Source organism: Habropoda laboriosa, unplaced genomic scaffold (assembly GCF_001263275.1).
Source record: "Habropoda laboriosa isolate 0110345459 unplaced genomic scaffold, ASM126327v1 scaffold126, whole genome shotgun sequence".
Lineage (NCBI taxonomy): Eukaryota > Metazoa > Arthropoda > Insecta > Hymenoptera > Apidae > Habropoda > Habropoda laboriosa.
Window position 1 is genome coordinate 1377484 of NW_017100288.1, and position 8908 is coordinate 1386391.

Genomic DNA, 8908 nt, shown 5'->3' on the forward strand with positions numbered 1-8908 from the left:
CCCTGAAAAACACAGCCATACGTATCAAGACTGATTGCACCGCCATGTTAACATACCACCTGAATTCTATGGAAAAAACTACACACGTCATCGATTCTAATTCGATTCCAGTGGACGAAACTCGCTGCGAGAGAAATGGAAAAAAGGTCAAACAAATTAACGTTTCAATTAGCGTTCACGAAAACTGAGGCGACGTTCGATGCTGAAGACGCGTGTTACGGTTATGGAACATATACAGGGTGTCTTCGAACTAATGAAAATAAATTGGAAAATATAGAGTAACATTTTTTCATACCGTCACGATCGCCGAACAGACGTAATATCAGGTCAGAAAAATTAGAAATCACTGCAAACTATATACCTACATACACTACCGGCCAAAAGTTTGGAGTTACCGAGCATTTGCACAAAAATTTCCAGAAAAAAGTCAGCGACTTTGAGAATTTTTTATCATTCGAGTCAATTGATGTGAGATAAATTGATAAATGTAGAATCGAGATAAACTTCAGATCTATAAAAAATTAGCAGCAGATATAATATTGATGAAAAGTGGGAGGTGATTCCAAACTTCTGGCCGGCAGTGTACATATATCGCTGTTTGGATATATCGCATTAGAGAGTGAAGGATAACCAGTGAAATAAAAGTAAAAACCAATATCCCTGCTGGATCGCTCGTAATCGTGTAATAACTTGGCTACCACGATCCCTGGACTTGACATCAATGGATTTTTACTTATAGAGCCACGTCGAGTCTCTTCTGTATCATTGCGAGGATACGCGTAAGGAGGAAATTATTGTTGCGTTCGAATTTTTGAAAATAGAACCATTCTTTTATGTAATATATAAAATTAACGTATAATATTTCAAAATTAACATACAATATTTAAAATTTTGGTTATTAGCGATCATAGTTGGTGATTATTCCCTATTTCACAATAAAGATTTATTTTACGGATAGTGTTCGATTGTCCTTGTCCGGTCGCGCAGCCCACCGGCCAGTAACACATCATAAACTAATAAACAGTCCTTTCCAGCCGTCTTCCTAGCCCCTAACAAATTCCTTCCCTATCATAAAGCAGTTCAAGTCGCATCCTGGTCATGTTTCCTATCCCTTTCCCCTTTCCGGGTTTTTCCCAAATTATTTCAACTTTTACACACCGCCTTCACCCTCACGTCCTCCTTCCACCAGTTTCCTAATATCCAATCACATCTCCGCATTTTTCGAGACCTTCTTTTCCACCACCTTCAACGTCCAACCAATCAGAACATACACCGACCTAATATATACCCAAGCACCACCACAAAATAAAGAGTTCAAAAAAGACACTTCACGAGGACAAGTAAAACCAAAAGACACATCTCAAGTATCATTCCTTACCTCCGGAAACGATCGTAAGGAAAAACACTGTACGATACGCGGTGTCGAAACATCGGAGTAAAGAGTTACGACCTTCATTAACGCGCCGTATTTAATAAAATAGATCGCGTTGCATTAAAGTTGATCGCGTTGCATCGCGAACTCGTGCAAAGCAGATAGGTTCAATTTCTTCCTCGAGGTTTCCTTCTGTTTCAAATATTTCGTTAAATATTGCATTTGGAGCTGATTGGTGCTCTTATTTCTAGGATTTTACACTCTGGCAGTCTAATAAAATAAAATAAAATCAGTGAAATTTTATTGGCAAGTTTTACAGTACGGCAAAATTTTTCGCTTAGAATGCAGTTATGTGTAGCCTAAATGTGCCTAATTATTAATTATTACATCTTCTTTTCTGCTAAATTTCACTGTGGCAGGATTTACATAAAAGTCGTCAAAGTTTTTCCCATTCTTCCTTACATTTTTGAAAAATAGAAAATTTGTTTAAACAACTGTACAATAGATACTACCTGCTAGTACGATTTCAGGTGCTGTAATTATTCATACGACAAACGAACAAACTTCATTCCTCGTTCTAAGAATGTTCCAAACGATCCTAGGTTCACCCCTTTTCTACGTTACACCAGACACCCTGTAGGTCGAATGTAGCTCGACATAACTCGTATTTCACGAGGCAGATGTGTAGTAACACCCGATTCTAGCGTATATAAATCGAGATTTGATATTCCTGTGAAGGCTCGATCCTCTGTGCATGTATGCGCCTGGTCGTTTTATGGATTACGCGTTACGGAGAAAAGAGACGAAGGAGGATCATTAAAGCGGAAGCTACTCACGTTAGGAACGTGCTGACGTTTACAAGCCATCAGACGTATCGATTGTGGCTGGGTAAGAGAAAAAAAAGAAAGAGAGAAAGAGAAATGCGATTCTAAAGCTTTACCACTGACTGTTACTACATTTCCCTCCTTCGCGTCGTTCCTTCGTTTCCTCTCTGAGAAAGGATTTCTTTGAACGGTGAATTCAAATTACGCCGCGCGCCGTCTCGGTGAGCGCATAAGACGTTTAGGAGAACGAGATCGTGCCGCTCCTTTAGATCTTCGTTTGCCGCCAATGTTGGTTGCGTGGTTTTCGGGAGAAATTAGCTCGAGGGGTTGTTGTCGATTTTAATGTTAAAAAGAATGTTCGTGGGAAGCAGTTAACCCTCAAACAGACTCAATTTATCTCATTTTATCAATTTTAATTTCCCCTTATCCTGAGATTTATCAATGAGATTTCAGTGATTCGAGGATTTCAAAGTGAACATTCTCTAAATAAAAATCTATCAGACTAACGTGGGATTACCCTTTTACAATTGTGGAAATATAATAACATATCGAACGAAAGAAACTCAATTTATCTCATCTTGTCAATTTTAATTTCCCCTTATCCTTGTATCTATCGATGAGATTTCACTGATTCGAGGCTCTAAAAGTGGAAATTCTCAAACGAAAAATTCACCAGATTAAAGGCTGACACACGACGTGATTTATGTTGAAGTTCGTTGAGCTCTGTAGAAAATTGGGTAAATATTTGCACCTCTTTAATAACTTCAGTGGCACAATGAAAATTTAACTAGTTTGGGAATGAGACATTGGGGAATCTAATTAAAAAGTGAATAACGAACGGATTAAAATTTAAGCGATCTATTATAATTGAAGATTCGCTAATCTAAGGGTTAAAAATTGAAGACTGGCATATGAAATACAGAAATTCTATTAGAAACTTCAAACCTGAAATATGAAGCAACTGTCGAACGAGAATTGAAAATTAACGACGAAAGCTGCGACTTCAAGGCAGAATTAAAAATGGATAATGCGAACTCGGTACGGAGATTTCGAAGAATTAAACCAATATCGGCAACGAAAAATTGAAAACTGGGGAATGAAAATCAGAGATTAATCCTGGCGGTAAAGAGGATTGAAGAAACAAACTGAAAATCGTGTTCAAAGCTAGAAACTAGCGATGGTGGAAAATCGAAGAGAAATCTAAAATTCAAATGTGAAAATCGTAAGTTAAAATGTGAAAAATGTAATATGTTATCACGTGCCTGCCTTTCTTTTAATTAATATTCCAACGTTTAACTCCTTTTACACTCTTCTTATACTGCAGAAATTCGTCCCTTTCCGTTACAACTAACTCCTGATTACAAATTCCGCAACATCACGTTTCGTGCTCGAACCAAAAGTTACAAAGTAACTCGAAGATGGATGTACCCCTTTCATTTCAATTATTTTCCTAGTTACGTGATATTTGTGTGATTGCATGCACACAGAATGAGCTTTTCTGTGGCTACCCACGGTAGATCGATCAAAACCAAAGGATCTCGCGTTTGCCCCTACCGTTTCTGTCGATAACTTCCTTTTCACATCGTAACACAGAAATCCAAAAGCTATTTCATTAAAGCAAGCATTCTGTTTTTCGTGGTAAAAAAAAAAGTCGATATTCCTCTTTTTTTACATTTTTGCACTCCTCATACCATGGAGAATATCTCTGTCGAACGATTTTTCCCGAAAATCCTTCAACGCGATTTTCTTCGAAATCAAGTTTTCCAAGTCTCTCCCAAGGTTTCCCCGAGAACTATTGGACCGATTGCTTTCCCCTTCAAACTGCATACTCAGAGCTTCCATAGCTATCGTCTCACCCAAAATCAAGTCAATATTTTCAAAACTTCGCTTCTTTTCTGCTATCTGAAACTTACGAAAACCGGAGGAAAAAGTAAAAAGTATTTTTGACTTCAACTAATCGTGGTTGGTGCAACAGCGACACTTTTAAGGATTAAAAAGAACGTTCGGTTCAATTTTTTCTGGGCGAAGTAAAATCACCAGCTATGTTCACACTCCACGGCATGGTAACTCTGAATATTGCAAACATTTCAGGACTTTACCACCGATTGTACGCAGTCAAAAGATGAATATACATAAAACACCAATATTGTAACTTTCCTCGTCGTCTAGAAAAGAAATCAGGAAATCGACTGTCTAAACTCGAATTCCACCTTTAGTTCTTCGTCCCCATAAAAATCCTGCAAATTGATTCGTCGTACACGTTTTTTACACATCCTGTCACTTATTTACAAACGATATTTATTCACCAGTTGTCGACATTCATCGAGAAAAGGGTTCGCGATCCCCGCAGCTGTGAGTTTTTCAATTTCACACTACGACGGACAGATGAAATCACGTGATTTCGAATAAAGTAAACCGAGCAAAAGGGGGAAACACCCTCGACAATACTGCCGAGTGTACAGAGAGCTGTTAAATTTTTCATTTTCACTGAGGGAAACTGGAAGATGACGAAAAAAGAGAGAGAGAGAGAGAGAGAGAGAGAGAGAGAGAGGAAGAACGAAGTTCGTGGTTGCTTAGTGATTTAATTAAATTGGACACAACGGGCGTTCGCCGCTTCAAGCTTGACTTCCGGCGACGCTGATTTCCGTAAAACTCGAGTTTCCTCTGTGCAAGAGAATCGCGATATAACTTCAGCCGCAACGTTCACGCCACTGCTAATTTTCTCACTGCACAGGTATAACGTTTCGTGTAAATTGCGAGCTCGAAACACTTTGTATGCGGTTAACAATACCTGCGAGGCAAGGAAAGAACAGGTAGAAATAACCAGACACGAGATAGGTCACTTTGATGTTACACTTTCACACCTTATCGAAAAACTGAACGCGGAATCATTATCGAACTTTGCTACTGTTCCAAATTCGAAGACACTCGAATAATCGTACAAATAATATTGTTACTGCTTCATTATTTATAAGGTACGTGCAAATGCAGTTATTAATACCTTGACAGAGGATGTAACGTTAAAGAGTAAATAAAAAAAAAAAAAATGTTTATGAAGATTTCAGTGAAAGTGTTCCTTTTTGTGGAACACAGATTGCACTCTTTATCTCTTGGAAAACGAAAGAGGAAAATGTAGGGAAGTATTTGAAACGGATCGATATGTGAAGTGTGCGGCTGAATGAGTTATGCGAGTTGGCTGCGAATGGTTCGAATATTAATTTTTCTATACGTGCTATAAAAGCACGCGACTTGTCCTAACGTCATACCGTAAGTTCGTGTAGAATTTGATAATTTTCATTAATATTTCCAACGAACCTTCAAATTTGACTAAAAAAAAAAAAAAACGTAAGCACCTTCTCATTTCTCAAATTTTTTCTTTTTTCCGGTAAAATCATTATGTCGTTGTTACAGTATTTTCGTTCAAATATTTCTCTACGATCTAATATCAGGTATACGAATTAATTTAACGCCTTTTTTTTCACGAATTTCGATGTTTATTTGCAAACGATCTAACACAATTTTAATGTTCGAAATGATCTCCATTATTTTGGGTTTATCGAGTAACTGAGAAATTCTCTCTCTAAAAGCAAAAAAATAGCAGGTTTTAGTCGATGAAGCCGTCAAAACTTTGCGAGAAACGACACCGAATTAATTTATACACCTACGCTATTGCGCTATATTGTTGTACAATTCTTTTACAATTCACTTCTGCTTCTCCCGTTAAAATGTAAAGTCGCAATAATAGTTTTTCTTTTCACGAACAGAGAAGAAATCTGATTACAGGAATTAAGATTCCTGATTTGTTTAATAAGAATATAAACGACTCTGTCGGATAATAGACGTGTGAAAAGGATCGAAGATAAAACGTGTGACACAGTTAATTATACGTATACACACAGCGTGAAACTGCAGCTGTGTAGCTCGCAGAGACACGCTTCTCGTTTCATTTTTCTCCCAAGCTGAACTGTTCGTTGTGTACTTGAATTCGGTGCACTAGCTTCTTGTATGCAGCGGCACTTAATTCACACGAACGAATATGCTAAGTATAATCGAAAACGCGTTGCTCGATGTATTCCCTACAAGACTATAATCGCGCAGTATAAGCGACGTTCGTCGAGGCACTCGTTCGACAGCCACGTAAACACCGACTGAGGACGAGTCGTCCTACCCGATTTCTGATCGCTGTACGCTCGCAACTGTTCTGGGAAAAATTCTAGGCCTTAACTTCGAACTCGTGACATTTCTTGCGAGCCAAACATAACAATCGCGAGCCTAGGTCGCTGTACATACATCGAGCCAAACATAAAGCTAGCTGTCTGTTCGCGCACAGAAAAGAGTTAGCGGGAAAAGAATTTTCTGATTTTATATCACTTTCACTGGCAAAACCGAGAACAAACGCCACGCACGTGGTCTTAATACAATACAATACGCCATACTTTTTTTCGCTTGGCGCATGCGCGGTCGCCACTCCCAGCGCTGCTCAGCCGACGCATGCGCGGTCGCTGATCGGCGGACGCACGCCGATCACGGTAAAAAGACGCGCCCCTTTTAAATTCAAACCGTTACACTGTCCTTTTGAGAGTAAAACTATCGCGAGCTGCTCTCGAGAGTATCTCTCGCGAGTGGACACTGCGTCTGAGAGTGACTGTCTGGGAGCACCGCTCAACTCTCTGAGAGTTACGACTCGAATAAACAGTTGCTTTGCAAACACCAAGCAGTTTCGTATTCTTGACAGAACTCTCGTGCGAGTAAAAAATGTCAGGAGAAAAAATTAGTGGAGATATGAAATCACCGATTTAATCACTCTCTATGAAGAAAAATCAGTGTTGTGGAATACGAAAGATAAAGTATAAAGCAGTGATTTTTATACGTTTTTTAAATGACTTTGTTCGCACCTCGTTGGACTCGTCTTAACATACACTATCATATTATGTATAAAAAAATATAGCATTCCATTTAAAAAAATTAAACTGACTTTGAAATCTCCCCCACCATACCCGGTACAAAAAAAATATTTATACCACATAATGTCCCCCTCCGTACCAAATAATTTTTGTTAAAACAGTTTTTTCCTAACATCACTTCCTTAAAAGATATTTCGCTACATTGAGATAAAACAGACACCCTGTATAATAATAATGTCTGGCAAAATCTAACTCTGTGATGTGTTATGTCATCGTACAATCAATTAATTATATAACACGAAACAATACGAAAGGTGTAGCGATATGGAGTAATAATTATAGTTTAGAACCGCTCGTACCCAGATATTTCATTGCATAATTCATTACGCGCGACATAAGGATTAATTACGTAAGATGATACTTTAAATTTACGTCTTAATTTCGACGTACACAAAGTGTCCCGCGAAAAGTATGATTCTTCGTGTAAAAAAATATATAAAATAACATTTTTCCAAGTCTTTCAGAATTTTTATTCAAAAATTTGTCGCATCGATTTATAATCTATTGGAAATGCAAAAAGCAGCTGTCTCTTTAAATAAAAATAAACAAACGTGGGATAGAATTTATTCGAAATATAGTATTTCGTTAATTACGAAATTTCTTTTACCTCTGAATTATTCATTATTTCTAGAAAGTTTCAAATTGTTGTTTCCAAGAGAAATTATTTCGCCACGAAGAATCACACTCTGATCGTTAGTGCTACATTTCAGGACACCCGGTACACACTCGAAGCCACGAAATAAATTATAAAACGATCGTATTATCCTAACAACCCTTATCATCGGAAAATCCTCGAAAAATCGACGCACACTTCGGGGCTGGAAATTTGATAACTGCTTCTCAAACCTTTCCCCTTTAATCCATTGACCCAAATACCGGCCAATCTTTTCCTACTTTGCTCAATTGAGTTTCGAAGAATCGAATTATTTCGGTCTCGAACGAAAAGATCTAACCCTAACTTTAATTTATCGATTCGTCGAAATAAGATACTCTTTTTTTTCTTCTGCAGTCTGACCCGTAATTGTACTGTTTCAAGAACGAAACGGCGGAGAGAAATGCAAATCTGCAAAAAAAATACTTCTTTCGAGAAGAATATTGGCTTTGATGTTGGAGAGAACGAATCATGTAACTTTCAGTAAACGCGGCTATTAATTACGTACATGCTTAGTTATTTCATAAAACGCACGTTAATTAGTTTTGCTTGAAATTCCCTCGTACACGTTTTCCCGTGTGTTATCGTATAAACGCATTTTTAATTTTCCGTGTAATCGCGTGTACGCGGCCATTAACATAGCGGAAACAGATTTTCTTGAAATTTCATAGCGTAGCTGCTGTAAGTTGTTCGAAGCTGTTGGTTGAACCGAGTTTCTATCAGACTAATACAATAATTTTACCTTAAAATTCCTCCTTCTCCCTTTACGTCTGGTTAGAGGATGGAAAATCTGAAGAAATTTCAACGTGTAAACGGAATTGGAGAAAAATTCAGCGAGTGAAAAATTGTTTACTTCAGGGCTTCGCGTAAATTGGTAGATCGTATCAGATCGCTTTTTGCGTACTGCATTCTATGTATCCGCTATTAATCAAACTACGAAGATACGTACGAACGAGATATTGTTGTGATTTAGGAGGGATTTTAATGTTCACGTAACGAACGTGAGTTACTGACAAACAAACAAAGATAACACTTACATATAAACTCGTTTCATACGTATATACTAATCCTAGTATCTACACTGTTCTTTTTCTAA

The 8908-nt window shown here is 37.8% G+C and overlaps 1 protein-coding gene across 1 annotated transcript in view; it reads right to left on the reverse strand.

Moving 5' to 3' along the window:
* LOC108573724 (diuretic hormone receptor-like) overlaps positions 1–8908 on the reverse strand; it is a 114497-nt gene that overhangs the window by 104429 nt on the left and 1160 nt on the right. The gene's annotated exons all lie outside the window — the stretch shown is intronic.